Source organism: Tupaia chinensis, unplaced genomic scaffold (genome assembly GCF_000334495.1).
Source record: "Tupaia chinensis unplaced genomic scaffold, TupChi_1.0 Scaffold000196_1, whole genome shotgun sequence".
Taxonomy (NCBI): domain Eukaryota; kingdom Metazoa; phylum Chordata; class Mammalia; order Scandentia; family Tupaiidae; genus Tupaia; species Tupaia belangeri.
Genome location: NW_006159671.1, coordinates 3,665,146 through 3,671,376, shown reverse-complemented (window position 1 = coordinate 3,671,376; position 6,231 = coordinate 3,665,146). Strand labels below are relative to the sequence as shown.

Sequence of the window (6,231 nt, the reverse complement as noted above, 5' to 3'; positions counted from 1 at the left end):
GCCATACACATGTGCATGTGTGCCCCAAATCCCAAGAGAATGGAGGAGAAGAGATTGTGGTGTGACCTTCCCCCCAAGAGGTAATTTCTCACTCTTTGTCTGTCTCTCTCTGTTTCTCCAGTAAGCACATGCACCCTATACAAAAATATCTCTTAAAAAGTCATAATAAATAAGCAAATAAAAATAAAATAAAGGAATCCTAATTTCCATCTTAAACTTTCTGCATTTTTTGAAGTAAAATTATTAAAGAAGGCTTTACACATATTTAGGATTCATTTAGAATTGTACATGTCTGTTTTTAAGATTGTGTAAGAATGTGGTTTTTTTTTCCCAATTGCCTGAAGTCCATAAATATTATGAAGCAGAGAAAATGCTTGACATGAGTTTCTGAATTTCTGGCTTTATCAGAACTCTCAAGGCTTCAGTTGATTAAAAGCAGACGGCTAAAGTTTTCCTATCTGCTATTTCAATGCAGCAACCTTGAGCTAAGCTAAAGCAACAAATAAAAAGAAGTTCATCATTTAACAGATATCTCCTCTGACCAAACTCAATAGTCATACAACCAGTTTCTGCTAAAGCTGTCCAAAACACAAAGCTAACACGACATGGGCTTCAGCTCATTTCAGTGGATCGCGGACGCACTGTTTACACAGAGCTCTTTCAATTTCATTTACTTTCTTAGACTTGCCATAGGTGAGAAAATTACCAACAGGGCTAACGCTGTGTCCAGTGTATTCATTTCTATCCTTTCTTTTAAACACCCAGAGAAGGCAGTGAATTGCTTGGTGGTGAAATGTTTCCCAGCTATCCCCTGGGCACCAATTTCAAGACAGTGATTTAGGTTATACTTACTGTATGTATTCCTGGCCTCCACATTTTCAAATGAGAACACTTATGGAGGGAACTTGAGAGTCCTTGTTGTCAACCAATGATTTGAACAGATCTTCAAAACCAAGTTATAAAGTCAGCAAAGTCAACCTGAATTTGTTTGTTGTTGATTGATGTTCTTTAGTAGAAATTAGCCAGTGCTCCTTCATTGAAGGGCCGGTATAGACCCAATCTCCCCAAAGAGAAATATGTGTGCTTCCATGACCCGACATCAGAGGCTGTAACAACTAGGTGATAGGCGTGTGGATCTGAGCAAGTTGCTTACCCCATCTGTGCCACCGATATTTGCCTTGTAAATGGAAAGAATAATATCAATACTTATTTCATAGAGTAGTTGTGAAACACAATTGATTCATAAATATGAAAGGCTTAGGATGGTGCCTTTCATTCTCTAGCTTCACATAACGATTCGCTCTTACTATTACTGTACACAGACACACATGCACACAAATGCATTCTCTTTTATTACCATCTGCATAAATTGTGTTTGCTCTGCACCTTTTTGGAAATGTTATTACTACAGTGACATTTATTGAGATCCAATATACAGAGACATTACACTAAGTACTAGAGACACAGGTTTAATAAGGTAGGTTTTATTTTTTAACTTCAAGTTCCATCTGCAGTGAAACAGGCAAGACTCTACACAGTTTCCAGACATAATTAGGGCCCAAACAGACCACTGTAGAAGGTGTCTCTGAGGACAGCAAAGAACAGCAGCTAATTCTGCCTGAAAGACAAGGACAATTTGACTGAGACTGGTTTTGTTGAGTAAGAGGTTTTCCTCACTAAAAGAGAAAGTTCCTGTTGTGTCAAGGATCAAATCTCTCAGTAATATGCATTTATACTGTAAAATAATATACACAACAGAAAGTTAGTGATTGTGCTGATTGCATTACTTTTATTAAGCCATTTTATCTCCCTCACACTCAATGCAACAAAATAAAACATAATCTGAAGGAAAAAAAGAGAGAGAGAGAAAGTTTCCTTGGAGGGAAGGGCAAAGGACATTATCTCAGACAGAACAACCAGAACAAAGGACTAGAAAATGGGAGCTCTGATAGAAAGTCAGAAAATAGATTATAATTTGACGTTGTTGGAATATAAATTGTTCAAAAGAAGTGGCACATAGAGGCCAAGGTAGGCAGGGACAATAGTGTAAAAAGATCTGTATCTCAACCTAAAGGAACTGATCATTTTTCACAGTCTCTGGATATATGGTTTATTTGTCCAATATCTAAGCCTTTACCCTCACATATTTTCCTCAAAATAATTATTATTTTATTTTGAAGAACCAGTTCCTTTTCATTTTAAGTCTGTATGGTTTTGCTAGATACTCCAGTTTTTGCATCTGTGAATGAACGGATAACCTAGGCCAGCCAGATTGTGTTCTTGTCTTGAGACCAGGGAGGGAGTAATTCAGGCATGGATGTCAGACATGTTGGCCCATTAAGACTGCTGGCTGCATGACCTAGGCATTAAAGCACTGACCCCACATGGCCAAGCACATGATTTGAATCCCATCTCCAGTGGATTGAAGAAAACATCTACTATGCATAAATATCTCAGATCTCAACGGGGTGGAGAAACAGAGGAAAAGGGATTGTGGCATGACCATGCCCCATTGTGGGGTGCTTTCTCCCTTTCCCTCTGTCTCTCTGTCCCAAACTGACAAGTATGCATGACCTTTGGCAAATTAAGAAAAAAATATAAAAGATTACATTTCAGAATTTTCACTCTAGTTATCTCTTCAGTGAGATTATCGCCAATCGTAATTACAGTTTTCTGATTCATGTGTCTCTATTGTGTTTATTACTTTATAATCTGATTTAGAATGAGTATCTCTGGCCCAGCAGATGGCATAATGATTCTGTTACTGGATTCTCACATGGAAAACTGCAGTTCTAGTCCCAGACTCGGTGGCTTGAAACTCCCACTGGTTGCATGTGTGTCTATGTCCAAGATCCAGGGAGAAAAATGGAGGATAAGGGATTGCAGCATAGCCAGTCCCTAGGGGGTGATTTCTCACTTTTCTTTTACTCTCTTTCTCTTTCTCTTTCTCTTTCTCTTTCTCTTTCTCTTTCTCTTTCTCTTTCTCTTTCTCTTTCTCTTTCTCTTTCTCTTTCTCTTTCTCTTTCTCTTTCTCTTTCTCTTTCTCTTTCTCTTTCTCTCTGGTGAGGGCATGTGCCCTAAGGCAAAAGACATTTACAAAAATAAAACAAAATAAAAAATAAAATGTGTACCTTTAGTTCAGAATGCGCTCCAATTCTGGAATCAAATATCTACGTTCTTTACTTCTTCATATGGATGTCTAATTGACATTTCCACTCACACTCAACAAGTCCAAAACTAAACTACCTTACCTACTTTACCCGTCAGTTGATGTCAGCTCCACACTTAGATTTCCTCAGTTGCTCAGGTCAAAAACCTTAAAGTCAACCTTATTTTTCTAGTTGTTAAGCACTAATTAGTCTATTGAAAAATTATATTGTCTCAGTATTTAAAATATATTTAAAAATATGCTACTTCTTAGCATGCCCACTGTCACCAACAGTTCAAGTCACCATCATCTCTCATGCGGGTTTTGCCGTAACCCTTCTTGGGTTTGGTTTTGTTTGCATGTTTTTCTTCCATTGTCACCTTATTTTTCTAGTTGTTAAGCACTAATTAGTCTATTGAAAAATTATATTGTCTCAGTATTTAAAATATATTTAAAAATATGCTACTTCTTAGCATGCCCACTGTCACCAACAGTTCAAGTCACCATCATCTCTCATGCGGGTTTTGCCGTAACCCTTCTTGGGTTTGGTTTTGTTTGCATGTTTTTCTTCTATTGTCAAAAGAGAGCAGAGTAGCTTTGCGCAGTGGCAGTATCGTAGCCAATGAGGTTTATCCGAGGCGCGATTATTGCTAATTGAAAAGAGAGCAGAGTGATGGTTATGACATAAGTCAGACCATTTTACTCCAGTACTCAAAGACTTTCAGTGTTTCTCACTTTTACCCAGATTTAAACTAAAGGTTTTGGAATGGCCCACAAGACCATTAATGAGCGATTAAAAGATCACTCATGACCCATCTTAATGCCTTTGCTCTTGCTGATACCATTTTCTAGAACACTCTGCCCTTAGATATTTGACTGCTGAAATTCCTTACCTTCTTTAAGTCATATCTATCCTGAACACCCTATTTTTTCCCTTTCTCTTACAATCTCCTCTCAGGATTTTGGGTATGCACATACACGTGCCCAGCCTGAGTTTCAAGTCACTGGGTTTGGGACTCGAACCAAGGTCGACAACAGGGGAATCTAGGGCCCCAACTACTATGTCATCTGCTGACTCCCCCACATTACCTTTTAATAATTATTATAGTTTTTTGGGTTTTTTTTTGAGACTTCTGTTTGTTTGTTTGTTTGTTTGCTATAGGGCACGTGCGCTCGCCAAACAGACAGAGAGAGACAGAGAGACAGAAAGCGAGAAATCACCCTCTGGGGGGGATGGTCATGCCCCAATCCCTTCTCTTCCATTCTCCTCTTGGGATCTTGGGCACACATGCACACACGCCTGGCGTGAGTTTTAAGCCACCGGGTGCGGGCCGCGAACCGTGGTCGACTACCTGGGAGTCCAGCGACATAGCCATTACGCTAACTGCTGGTCCCAATGATTATTATAGTTTTATTAAACCTTAATTTATGTATGTCTCTCTCAACAAAATATAAAATCTCCATAAAATCTAGAATCTACGCTATTTCATTCTTTGAAATATTCCAAATAAGTAAGGGTATTTTGAATATGGAAATAGTAATAAAAGATGATGAATGAAAGCACTACATTTCATGTGTTCATTTTGGTTAGTGTTGGTCTTTATTTATGAAGACTAACACATTGCTTAATATAATATCTAATTGTTTGTGGCATCTCAAGTAAGGCTACTTGCATAGTCTCTGAAGCTTAGTAAATTATAAACTACACAAAGATAAAGATTATTATTTATTTGTTCTCTGCTATATGTTTAGATCCTAAAAAATGCCTAACAATAATGGGCATACAATACATTATTGTTTAGTAAGTGAATGAATGAGTCAAATCATAAAATTGTAGAAAGATGATGCAACTGATGTGGGGTTGGTGACTTAGAATTTTTAAATCTAGGACTCACGAGTGGGAAGGCTAAGGAATGAGACATTCATCTTTTCTTTTTAAGTTTCTGCCATGGGGCACTTGAACTCACCAGAGAGAGAGAGAGAAATCACCCCTACAGGGGTGGCTACACCCTAATCCCTTTCATCCATTCTCCTCCTGGGATTTTGGGCACACACACACACACACATGCACGCACACACAAACACACACGCACACACATGCACACACACACACACACACACACACACACACACACCACGATTTCCAAGCCATTAGGTCCAGGACTCTTACTGTGGTTGGCTATGTAGGAATCTAGCACCTCAACCACCAGGCCACCTGCTGGCCCTGAGACATTAATCTTTTTCCAGTCAAATAATAGATAAGATCAATTCAGCACTTAGTGAAGGTTTATGATTCAGTTGGAAAAGTAGAAATCAAGAATGCCAAGTTATACATTATTTTATTCACACTATCATTCTTTCAAACTATACTACATAACTTTTAGCAGCCATAGATAAAAGGAAAAGAAAAGAGAAGATCAAAGGTATCAAATGTCTGTTTCTGTGTGCAGGTGATGAATTAGAATAAGATAGATTTCAGGAGCTAGGTCCACGAGAAACAGGGTAAAATATTCATTACAAGCTGACTCTAATACAGTCTAGTATGTGAGAAAAAAAACCTATGAATAAGATTGACAGCCACTTTCATATCACCTACAACTGTAAGAGATAAATACACAGAAAAGTTAGAAATGGCAAACGAACATTTCTGAGAAAGAAAAAAGGAATGTGACATGCAGTAGTCTCACAGATAGACACTACTCTCGACTCTTAGATCAGAGAATTCCTGTATTCTGGGTAGGACAGTTGCACAGAGAGGTTTTCTTTCTTATTCATAAGTGGAATTTGCTCGGCAAAGAACAGTAACAAGAATGACAGATTTATGATTCAGTCATTGTGGTGATCCTGTGAAAGACTTTTGGCTGTTGGTTTTTGACTCAGCACCACTGACTGGCTAGAACTATTGCTTATCTATGTTTTTTTCTCCCAAATGCCCTGCCTGTTTTCAACTTGTAACATTTTCAAAGCTTTGGCATTAGTGAGATGTCAGTTTCCTTTTAAGGTGTGATTTGATTTATGAAACTTCCAAGGTAATTGGCACTTCAACTGGCCACTTTTTAATTTAACCAATAAACATTGCTCTT

The 6,231-nt window shown here is 38.1% G+C and overlaps 1 pseudogene; it reads left to right on the top strand.

Annotated features, from left to right (window-relative positions):
* Nucleotides 1-3,741: 3,741 nt before the first annotated feature.
* On the top strand, nt 3,742-3,929 carry LOC114007541 (uncharacterized; annotated as a pseudogene).
* Nucleotides 3,930-6,231: the final 2,302 nt, after the last annotated feature.